Genomic DNA, 13,020 nt, shown 5'->3' with positions numbered 1-13,020 from the left:
TTTAATGCCTTAGTCATATTTCATAATTCCAATTTTTTCTCTAGGTTACCTGGATAGCCCAGTTTGAGAGGTGCAAGACGCGTGACATTATTTATTTTTGCAGCCAATCACTGCTGTTGTTTTATTTTATTGATTTGATTTTAGTCATAGAAGCTAAATTCGAAGGCAGGCCACAGGTAAAAGCCAACGAACCGCATTCAATAGTTGGATAGAGCTTTTGAGGTATTGCCACTGCTCCAACACTGAAAGGCACTGTTAGAATGCTTGGATCAAGCCAGGTTCAGCATCGAAATATATATATCAAGAAATATAGTGCAATGTAGACAGTAGTATACAGTTGATTTACAGACGGTGGTTTAGAGTAATATGAAGTATTCCTTTATATAGCCCTCTCCTAGAGCTTTTGAGATATTGCCACTGCTCCAACATTGAAAGGCACTGTTACAATGCCTGGATCAAGCCAGGTTCAGCATAGCGTATGCCACTGTCCGCTCACGTTGCTGACCGGACCAGGGCAAGCACACTTTCGCAGTTCCCAGCGGAAATGCAGTCTAGTTAATATAGTAATAGTAACAATATATCAAGCCGAGTGGTAAAATAGTATTTTTTATAATTCCATCACCTTTATGGAATTATCTTGTTTCTTATATCAATTAACATTTGTCAAAATGTTTTTAATAGAAAAAAAAAAACTCTAGCTTAGCCAAAAGTGTAGACTCAAAAATTCACCATTTTGGGGATATTCATGGGCGTAGATTTGCGTGGGGACCGAAGGACGTGTCCACACCAATGTCAAATTACGACTGAAATGTCCCCACAAATATTCAGTTTGAAATGGGGGGGAAAGCGCTCACATGCGCTACACAAAGAGTTAAATAATTTCTCACTCCAGTGAGCCGCAGTCTCCTGCGCAGCATTGCCCAGAGCTTCAGCTTCACTTCGACATATGAAGTGCGTCCAAATTCACCCATTCGTCTGTTGAACTCCTCGAGAAGTAGGCTACTCATCAAATGTGTCACATGAAAGAGCCTTTTCTCAGCTTTTAAACAGTGCTAGCTAGCCACTATTTGCTGTGAACAGTTAGCGAGAAAAATAACTTCAAGAGATTGAATAATTATTCTCAGCGCCCATCTCCACATCCATTCGTCTCGGTGGAATACACACTCTTCACGCAACACATGACAAACCATATATCAGAATAAACAGCAAACCTTACCGAATACAAAGGTGTAATGCATTCCCGTGTATCAGGTCCGTAGTCACCATAGACATTGAGGGGGACGTGTCCCCCCAATATTCAAATATGACCAAAATGTCCCCCCCAATATTCGGACATAGAAAAATAAAGAAAGAATAAAACTAGGCCTACAGGAAACCAACACGTATCTGAAATGTAATCAAACGTAAATAACGCACAAATTAGTGACCTATGGTTCCAGAGTAGTCTACACCCCTGAGTGGTTTGTCCTGGTGATTTTCCGTTTTTCGTTAGTGGCGTTCGCTATCAAAAGCTTCCATTTACTGCACCATACTGCGGTGGGGTAGGGCTGTCAACAATATCGCAAAAGCTACCGGAACAATTTTCACAAAACTTCTTGGAAAGGTGTAGCACAGGCTAAGGAAATCCCATACATGTTTGGAGCCGATCAGACTGAAAGGGAACATTTTCCATATTGTAGCCTATTCTCGCAATGATAGCGAAAGTGAAACGTTTTATTTTAAATGATGAATTTGTGCAAGCCTGTGTCATTTCTTTCACGTCTTTCAACATAAATAATGCATTCATATGCTAGTAGTAATGCCAGAAATTACCGTGTGTAGGCCTCTTAGAAATGATTGTTGCATCTTGCATATTATATTTAGATGCGCACTCAATCGCGCATCCATGCAGGCAAAACGTGATCAAATGTGGCGACAATACGTGATAGCAGTTAATGTGAATCGCGGAAATAACCAAAGAAAGGAATTTGCACCTCCATTCACCAATTAAAGGCTGTAGTAGGCCTAGTGTTTCTACATGTTGGCACAAAACGTCATTTCTGTCAGAAGCCAGTCTATAATGCATACAGGGGTACATGAGGTGAGTCAGACAGAAGAGGGGCCTGTCTCAGTAGCCTTTTCCTGAATCCTGTCCCTTTCAAACTATGTTAAAATTGTGTGATTAGCCGCCAGCAAAATAAAATCTAAATTAAAAGACAAAATCTTATTAGGCTCCAAACATGAGTCTAAGCCTTAGTTTAAAAAAAATCTTCAGGTGTAAGTAATAAGTCAAAGAACCACATTCTGTGTTATGTAGAGGTTATCAAAAGATACTCTAGTTTGTAATTTCTTTTAAAGTATACATTTTGAACACAAATGGAGTCACGGGTCCAGGGATGGACCAGTTGCTTCTTCTCCACCCTTCTCTTTTCACGGGTGGGGGGCGCATTCTGTTTGGGGGTCCCTCAGACCCCACCACAGATTTGGTCCCCCCCAATGTTGACATCATGACTACGGCCTTGTCTTGTATAGCTGTCTATGCACACTTTTTCATTTCGCTTGATATTTTATTAAACTGTGAGTGTGTGAACAGAAAGTATTAAGACATTCTTACCTTTTTTTCTTTTCCAGGGACCGAACTGAAGAGGGATCGATCCACCATTTTGGAGACAACCGGAGGCAACATTGATAACCCTGACTCAGTTGCGACAGCAGAACCAGCATCTCTACGGCTTAAGGATAACTTCAGCTTGATAGAAAACTTACAACACTTAATTGACATATGAACTGATGTTGGATTGGCACCATTTAGCCTACTTGCTGATCGAATAATTTGGTGAATACAATAATAATTGAATTATAATTAAGCTGGTGTTGTAATGTAGAATTATTTTCTCATGCTATGATTTCATACAACATTTGGGTTCTATGGAATTATTTATTTTCTTATTGGACAGGAGACAGCTATTGGACAGGAGACAGGAATATCCCATGTCAATAGAATAATCTGGTGTTTTAAGGTTAATTAGTCGGCGGCAGAATTAATGTATTGAATCAACACAGCATTTGTGATCGCAGGGTTGTTACCTTCGCCACTCGGCCTCAGAACCTCGAGGTTACAGCCAAACAAAACACCTGTGATTATATCATTACCAAACACTCCTACTCACACAATTTCAAATTGCTTAACCTCTTTTCAGCCTTGGTAACTGAATACTAAAATTAAACTTAGGTTGATTGTCAGTTATCAGTCTTATCCTGTGGGTCATGTGCACTGCTGTTATTTTCTTATAATTTAATATAAAGCATAGTTTGGATTGGATTCTGATTAGCAGTCAGTGGTTTAGCTACTCTCCACCTCAGCCTCTCCAAGGTCTTTATGCTCTCTCCAGGTTGACCAATGCCTACCCTGCAACGTGGTGAATGCAACGTGAATTCATGAAACACATGAATTTTACTTCAAATGTTAATAGAAAGAATTGTCAGTGTGATTTATTAATGTGTTCCCTACATGCATTTAAAATAAATGATTCATCAATTCAGTATCTGAATATATTTGATTGCTATTTTTCAACTGGGTCAGAGTTTGTGGAAATTAGAAAATTGTAGTTCTGGATGGCAAACATTAATCTCAGTTTAGCATTATTTTTGTGGGGATGAGTCATCAGGTAGTAAATAAACAGTACAAACCAAACAGTACAAACCAAAGCGCCACGTTGCGGCCACGTTATTTACACCACCAAATGGCAACGTTACCAAATTACCATAGGGCCACGTTATGGCCACGTTGCTCAAGTCACCAAATGGCAACGTTACCAAATGACCATAGCGCCACGTTGCGGCCACGTTATTTACACCACCAAATGGCAACGTTACCAAATGACCGTAGGGCCACGTTATGGCCACGTTGCTCAAGTCACCAAATGGCAACGTTACCAAATGACCAAAGCGCCACGTTGCGGCCACGTTATTTACACCACCAAATGGCAACGTTACCAAATGACCGTAGGGCCACGTTATGGCCACGTTGCTCAAGTCACCAAATGGCAACGTTACCAAATGACCAAAGCGCCACGTTGCGGCCACGTTATTTACACCACCAAATGGCAACGTTACCAAATTACCATAGGGCCACGTTATGGCCACGTTGCTCAAGTCACCAAATGGCAACGTTACCAAATGACCTTAGTGCCACGTTGTGGCAACGTTGCTCAAGTCACCAAATGGCCACTTCATAGTGGCAACGTTGTGGCCACGTTGCAGGAAGGTGGCCGTGACCAACTGGCAACTTATAGGCAACGTGGCTGTTTAGTTGTGTGTTAGCTGGGCAGGCATATTCTTTCAACCGTCAAGTCCAGCAGCTGTCAACATGCAATAAAAATCAGGTGATTTCGGAAGGTATGTATCTGCTTTTATTTCTTTATTTATTTTTATCCAGACGGATTTTAAAAGTCCACCCAGAGACATACCCTTCGTGATATCAAGGAATATTCTGCCTGCCATTTCGTTCAGCTTCAAGCAGGTTAGCAGGTGTCATTCCACTAATATTAGCTACTGTTAAAGTTAAATCTACACAAATACAGACTCATAAAAACATAGTTCTGTATTCACTGGGTAGGAACTGCTGAACAGAAACAAAACAAACTTTTACAACGAACTACAATTAGCATACCAGCAGCTGGTAGGTAACGTTAGCAGACTTGGAAACTTTATGCTAATTAAATATGCTTCGTGGCTAACGTTTGTCAACTAGCTAACACAGTCGAAGTAGTCTCTTCACAACACGTAACTTACGATAATAATCATGCCAAACAACATCGTATTAAATCATTCAGGGTAGCCTCATATTATAGCCATCTCAGCTAGCACAGTTACGTTGCCGGTACGTTGCTGCAATGTAACTGAATGACCCAAAATACATTGCCACAACGTCGTATCCAACGTTGCCACAACGTCGTATCCAACGTTGCCACAACATGCAAAGTGAAAGGTGAGAATTCGTAACCGCAACGTCACTCCCCAACGTTGCCAATCCGTAACTGCAACATTAAGTTGCGTTGCAGTAACGTGGAATTGAAAGGTGCCGTTTCGTAACCGTAACGTAAGTTACCGACGCCACCAGTCCTGTTCAGCAACGTTGCCACAACATGCAAAGTGAAAGGTGACAATTCGTAACCGCAACGTAACTCCCCAACGTCGCCACTCCGTAACCGCAACATCAGGTGACGTTGCAGCAACGTGGAGTTGAAAGTTGCCGTTCCGTAACCGTAACGTAAGTTACCGACGCCACCAGTCCTGTTTAGCAACGTTGCCACAACATGCAAAGTGAAAGGTGACAATTCGTAACCGCAACGTAACTCCCCAACGTTGCCAATCCGTATCTGCAACATCAGGTTACGTTGTAGCAACATGGAATTGAAAGGTGCCGTTTCGTAACCGTAACGTAAGTTACCGACGTCGCCAGTCCTTAACAACAACTTCAGGCAACATTGCGGCAACGTCGCTAGTGGAAGGTTTCATTACGTAACCGCAACTTAACTTGCCAATCCGTAACCGCAACAATAATAAAATTATAGTATGTGCCTTGTCATAACTACCCTTCTTACAGCACTTGTACATAGGCCAATTAATACCTGTAGGCACAGCGAATGCTTTGATCCGGGTGATATTACTGTTACTGTGGGAGAGAGACAACTTATGTAACATCAGATCACATCATCATGGTTATCCATTTTGCTATTAATTACCTACAGTCTATGTATGAACTTACCTTATGTGTGTAGCTGATTTTCAACCATTCAGGCTTATGTCCTCCAACAACATACACCATGTAATTGTCAGCTGGACTTTTATACTGGGTTAGAACTAGTAGTTTCACGTCCACGGTTTCTTTTTAAAAAAATATAAACTATTCAATTTATTGTTCAAAACATCAGTAAGAGTTGAGCCTAAGCTAAACTGTTTCAACCATATTGTTTCAAAATCAATAACAATAATAGCCTATAAACGAGGCAACTGACTTGCAATGCATGCTGGGAAGCAAACCTCAACATGAAATAAGAGACACCTTAGGCTACATTAGTTCCCCCCTCATTATGAAATAGCCTACTTTTTACAGTTTTTCACTGTTTTTCTCAGTTGCTAAAACACTAAAACCCATTGGCTGAAGAAGGTTCTCAGTTGCCTGAACTCATTTAGCTAATTCTCAAAACACATTCTGAACTCTAATGCACATGTCATCCATACTGGTAAACACAAGTGACAACAATTACAGTTTTTTTCAATCGCTAAAACACAATTTCTGAAACCTTGCTCCATTTTCTTAAAGCATTAAACACAAAACCCTATTTACAAGCACTATTTACAAAACCTCTGACTCCTCTTGCAAAATCAAACTTTCGCCTTAAAACAGGAAACATCAAGTGGAAATTACTACTCTTTGCATTTTTTTGTTCTTCCTCCTCCTTGTACCTCTATTTTTACAGTATCCTGCATCTCACAAACTTGTCCTTTGATTGTTGTTCTTTGTTGATATGAACTTGCACCAGTCAAAATCTATTGAGCAGTCAGTACTGCAAACAAATGGAAAGCACAATGTTCAGGGCCATACGATTTGTTTACAGTATTGTACAGTATACAGCCTACAATGCACTGTAGTACAGTGTCCAATAAAAATCCTCTTTCTTGCCATCCTCCCCTTCCTGCTCATCCCCCACTTTGCATATGCACTCGTCTTCTTACATAGTTTCTTCTATCCATTTTCATTCCCACCTTCAACAACCTGTTTGCTCTCTGAACTGGCGTATATTGGTTTTGTCACATCATTTGAAACAAGTGAAATCAATTTTGAGTGGTTGTGTTTAATCGATGACATGTGTATGTCTATTTGTATTTTATTTTTGCCACTTGTGTTTACCAGTATGGATACAGTACATAAGCATTAGTGCAGAATGTGTTTTGAGAATGAGTGTTTAAAGTTTTTCTAAAAATTGTGTTTTACCATGTGAAATGGTTTAAGGTATTGACAACAGACTGAATAATTAGCTTAATGAGTTCAAGCAACTGAGAACTTTCTTCAGCCAATGGGTTTTAGTGTTTTAGCAACTGAGAAAAACTGTAAGTACTCATATATTTTAGATGTTACATGTACTGTACATATACTGTATATACTGTATCACCACATATGTATTGTGCATACATTGTATGTGCATGGTCTCATATATGTACATATATTGTGCATATACATATATCTTTACAAATATTACCAATACATTTCCCCATATACATCTGAATACATTATGGTGGATATTTCTAACTAATTTGGGGCAGTCATGGCCTACTGGTCAGGACTTGAAACCGAAGGGTTGCTGGTTCGATCCCCGACCAATAGGTAAAATGCTGACCTGATCATGATGTTGTGGCACCATTCTTCATGGTAGCAAATGGCAACATCATCAGCTGACCAGTTCACAATGTTGTGGCAACATCACTCACAATACTACATGGCAATGTCATCGGCTGACGTCGTGGTGACGTTTCCCACGGAATCAAATGGCAACGTCATCAGCAGACCTGTTTACAACGTTGTGGCAACATCACTCCAAATACTACATGGCAACGTCATCGGCTGACATCGCCGGTACATTTCCCACAGCATCAAATGGCAACGTCATTGGCTGACCTAATCACGATGTTGTGGCAACATTACTCCAAATACTACATGGCAACATCATCGGCTGACGTCGCCGGTACATTTCCCACAGCACCAAATGGCAACGTCATCGGCTGACCTAATCACGATGTTGTGGCAACATCACTCCAAATACTACATGGCAACATCATCGGCTGACGTCGCCGGTACATTTCCCACAGCACCAAATGGCAACGTCATCGGCTGACCTAATCACGATGTTGTGGCAACATCACTCCAAATACTACATGGCAACATCATGGGCTGACATCGCGGGGACGTTTCCCACGGAACCAAATGTCAACGTCATCAGCTGACCCGTTTACAACGTTGTGGCAACATCACTCCAAATACTACATGTCAACGTCATTGGCTGACGTCGCGGGGACATTTCCTGATACTAAATGGCAACGTCATCAGCTGACCTGATCATGATGTTGTGGCAACATCACTCACAATACTACATGGCAACGTCATAGGCAGACGTCGCGGAAACGTTTCCCACAGCACCAAATGGCAATGTCACCAGCTGACCTAATCACAATGTTGTGGCACCATTCTTAACGGTACCAAATTGCAACATCATCAGCTGACCAGGTCACAACGTCGCTGCAATGTCACTAATGGTACTAAGTGACAACATTGTCTGCAAAGTATCTGTGACGTTGCAACAACGTAGCCAGAAGGTAATGTCGCGGTGACCAAATGACAACTTTATGGCGAAGTTGCTGCAACGTCATGTGTTAGCTGGGATGTAACTTACTGGGTGGTTCTTGGTGATGACATAAACTTGGATTCACTAATTGAATAATGTGTTAACATTAGCTAGCTAACGTTAGCACTGCTGAACTTATGTTTGTCAGCCTAATGTTAGGCTAATGGTAATGTTGTTATCAAGCTCATCTGACATAAACGCACGTTTTGTAGGCTATTACCGGTATTATGTTTAAAACAACTCATTCACTGGTAATGGTTCATGCAAGTCTTGATATAAAGTTCTGTGTTAGGCTAACAGTGATTAAAATGCACTCTTTTTTTTGTTTGATTGACAGGGCTGACCCCCAAAACGGACTTCGGAATCTGCCTGCCTTCATGGAAGTATCACATTTATACTAGGCTATCTATTCAAAAATAAAGAAAATTATCAAATAAATAATTGTGTCGAACTGTTTTATTTCATTGCATGGCTTTTGATGGCCATTTAATATAGACTGTTTATATCAGGCCTAAAGCTGTTAACAGAAGGTGACTTTCAAGTAAGTAAATACAAACTTTGAGTTATTAAAAGTTTGTACAAGCAGAGTATTTTAAAAATCAACCAGTAGTTTTTGGGGATTTGGTTACATAACCCAAACATTACGTAACTTTAACTAAACAGTTGTGTCAACATAACCCAACATATTGGTTAAATTTCAACCCAATGCTGTGTTACTCAGCGGCTGGGTTGAAAACAACCCAGTTTGGGTTGTTTTCAACCCAGCATTTTTTAGAGTGTAAGGCTGAAGTAAAACTTGGATGCTAAGCCTGTATTCTTAAACAATTTATCCCACTGATTCCTTTAGTTTTAAGCTTATGTGTATTGGCGTTGCCAAGCTTGTTCGTTGTTGCACTATCGGTGTTGCATTATCTTTTAAAATAAATGTTCTATGAGTGAAATTGCCGTTGCTCTTCGTTCTTTGGGATTTAAGTTTTCTAAGGTGACAATTCGGCTTATAGATTATTTCTCCCTCTTTTAAATTGGAGCGAGCGTGGAGCGATTTCACTGGAGCGGGAGGATTTTTAAGTGGAGTGGGGAGCGAAATTGAGCAGAGCGGCCTGATGTGAATTTGAGCAGAGGAGCAGCCGAGTGAACAGCCACCTGAGCGAGGAGCAGGATATTCGCACCGCTCAGCTCCGCTCACTAGCTCTGGTACCCAATGCTTTTTGCAATAGCCTACCCTAGATTATTTCTTAAAAGTTATTTCTCCACTACTGGCTCATTTTATCAAACGGGAGCTTTCTCTACGTCCTCCGCAAATTAAGCCACAGGTAGTTCGGTAGAGAGACGTTTGAATAAATTAGCGTTTGCGATTGACAACGTTGTGATACGTAGGCTATACTAACATCGCAAAGTTAACTTGAATGCATACATTTTGAACAAAGTTGTCTAGGCTACACCACGCCAGTCGTGTAGCAGTGCAGGCGGAAGCCAACCTGTTTGAGGGAGGGCGGCGGTGCAGGGAGAGAATGCGTGCTTTACACGCTATGAAATAATGTATCTAGGCTAATCTATATTTTATAGGGCTGTCAAACGATGAATTTGTTTAATCACGATTAATCGCTGAATTTCTATAGTTAATCGCAATTAATCACATATTTTATCACATGATTAAAATTATATTTTGCATTTCTGAACTTTCCTGAAGTCCATATTAACAATATAAAGCTATTATTACCAGTGCATCTTGATTGGGATTCAAATGAAAGCAAAGCAAGTTTCTTTAATAATTAAAACTTTAAGACGTAGGTCTATTTGATTATTTCAAATTTCAAAAGATGTGCAGCAGACCTGAGGCAACACAATGTATTCTTTAGAAATATAGCTGATATAAACTGAAATAAATGCTAAAGCAGAAGTGCATGCACAAAATGTACACACATTATAAAGGGCATAACAAACAGAAAATACTCCATATAGCCTATATTCATTATCCTTGAGTTCATAAGGAACTTTTTATATTGACAAATATGCACAAGAGTGCAAAATGTAGCCTAGGCCTACAGCACATTTTTTTACGAATACGAATACTTTATTGTCCACAAAGTGGAAATTTGTCTTCAGTTTCACCACAGACATATAAACATAAACAATAAGCCCACAATACACAATCAAGCATTCAAGCACTGCACTTATACAAAGCAGAAGAGGAGAACACTAAGTTATGATAAAAAATGTATTTAAAATAGCCTACAAAGTTAATATAAAAGTACATTAGCACTCAGTAGAGTGTTTAGATTAATAAAGTAGCTGAGGAGTAGTAAATATAACATAATACAATACAATAATAAATAAAATAAGTAATAAGACCAATAAAGAACTGGGGGTGGATTAAGTGTAGAATCCTGTATTATTAATCGGCCTTATTCCTTTAGGGACAAAGGAATTCTTAAAGATGTTTTTAATAGCTTTGGGCAACCTAAAACGCCTCCCAGAGGGTAGGAGCTCAAATTCACAGTTCAGAGGATGGGAGGGGTCATTTATGATTTTCCTGGTTTTATTTAAAATCTGTTCATCATACATCACACTTAGTTGCTTTTGCTGCTTTCCTATGATCTTTGAGGCCATATTCACTATTCTCTGTAATTTATTTTTTTGCTGCATGTTCAGGTTGCCATACCACATTATCATATTAAATGATAAAATGCTTTCGACAAGATTTTTATACACTGTTTGCAGGATGTCCCTGTTCACGCCAAAGTTTCTCAGTCTACGTAGAAGGTAAAGCCGTTGTGAGCACTTTTTATAAATAAAATCAAGTGTTTTCTTTAAAGCTGAGGTTGCTGTCTAAAAGAGTGCCAAGGTATTTAAAAACATTTACCACTTCAACTCTCTGTCCCTTTATAATTATTGGCGGTAACAGGTCCATATCATTCTGAATGATAAGTTCTTTCGTCTTACTTTACATTCCTTTCTAAGAAGCTATTTTGGCAACATTGCTGAAGAGATGATGTGTGGCCGGCGTAGGCATGTTCTCTTTCCACATCACCTTTCTGCATTAAACCAACCAAGGCCATGTCATCAGCATATTTAAGTAAACTAAAATGTTGTTCTTCAATGAAGTGCATAACAAACAGAAATAGCCTAGTCCATATCTCCATGTTCAGTTCCCGCTTATCAGTGTGAGTGTAAACAATGTTTAGCTTGTGGGCTAGATTAAAGCTTAAACTTGAAATACTTTGGTGATATTTTAATTCCATGTTGACTAAGCCGACACTGGCGCTGACATGAGTGCACTGCTATTTTATAGTCTAGGCTATGGTGCACTGTCACTAGCCACACACATACGCGCCAAAGCTTTTAACTGGCAAACACTGGATGAACAATGGATTTTATGGAGTGTCGCCGTCCAAATAGACCGTGATTTACACGGCGGCAAAGTGTGATGCTGGTGTGCGGAGTTGTATTGAGAAGAATGGAATCTAATGTAGGCCTAATTGAATGTCTATGTCCACAGCGCTTTAAAACACCATTCAGCCGGCCGGGAGCTCAGAACTGCGTTGGTGTTTATTATCTCCATGACTACAGAGGACTATAGGAAACAACATTCTTAGAATCTTTGCTAGGAAGTGTCTGTGGCAGTTTGAGGACAAGAAACGGTGCATAAAAGGGTCAAAATTGTTGCAGCCAAAGATGATTGTTGATAACAGAACAAGTGATGGTGTAAAGTAAAAATTGTGTGCGCGGCGTGTCTTATTTTGTTTCGGGTCTAGCTAGATCTGGTGTGGTGTTGTAGTTTTTCTAACATTACTAGTTGCAACAGCATGTGAAAAAACGACAAGGTTTGGTAGGCCAAAAAGAATGTTAATCTTGCAATAAAAAATTGACGCAGTTAAATTGGGTTTGCATTAACGCCGTCAATAAGCCTCTCTCATCTAAAAATGGCGTCTCTTCCGTTTTGCTACGTTAAGACGGATCGCTACTTCCGGTCATGCGGAACACCATTCACGGTGAATGGCAATTGCACAGATGATTTGCACAAGGCGGTATTATGTACCTCTGTGTACCAACAGCAAATAAAAACAACCATATTTGAGGTTTCATAATTTCCCCCGCAATGTGGACCGTCGAAGAAAATGGATTCAAGCCATCAGGAGAGAGGAAGGCCCACTGTTTAACGTCTCTAATAGCACAGTCGTTTCTAGTTTGATGTTCATGAAGTCCAACAACCTTGTGGAAACGAAGATGTTGATGTTGCTAGCTAGCTAGCTTAGCTACGGACCACGACTACGACGCACGACCATCCCCTGGTAAGATTTGATCTGAGTAGATGAACTGGCAAGGAGATAAATAGCCAGGTGTACATTTGCATATACATTATGTTTATTTGGAGGATTTTACTGGCTCTGTGCACTAGATAATGTACTTAAATTGTACCAAAAACGTAAAAAATAACATTACAATGTGCAAGTGTTAAGCTTCTTAAAACCATGGGTGACTGATTAGCACTGATGTGTGCCAGTCTGCTCGGTTTCAAGTTGATATTTAAACACAAATTTAGCTTACACCTTTTTCCTAAATACACCAGCATGATATGAAAGACGAACTTCGTGTTTGTGTTATGGTCGGTGGACGGCACACGTTTCTCGCTCGT

This window comes from Alosa pseudoharengus, unplaced genomic scaffold, assembly GCF_046254945.1.
Source record: "Alosa pseudoharengus isolate Yale_2024_CS ecotype anadromous, Long Island Sound unplaced genomic scaffold, YU_APseudo_1.1 YU_APseudo_1.1_scf_26, whole genome shotgun sequence".
Lineage (NCBI taxonomy): Eukaryota > Metazoa > Chordata > Actinopteri > Clupeiformes > Clupeidae > Alosa > Alosa pseudoharengus.
This window is presented reverse-complemented; position numbering follows the sequence as displayed.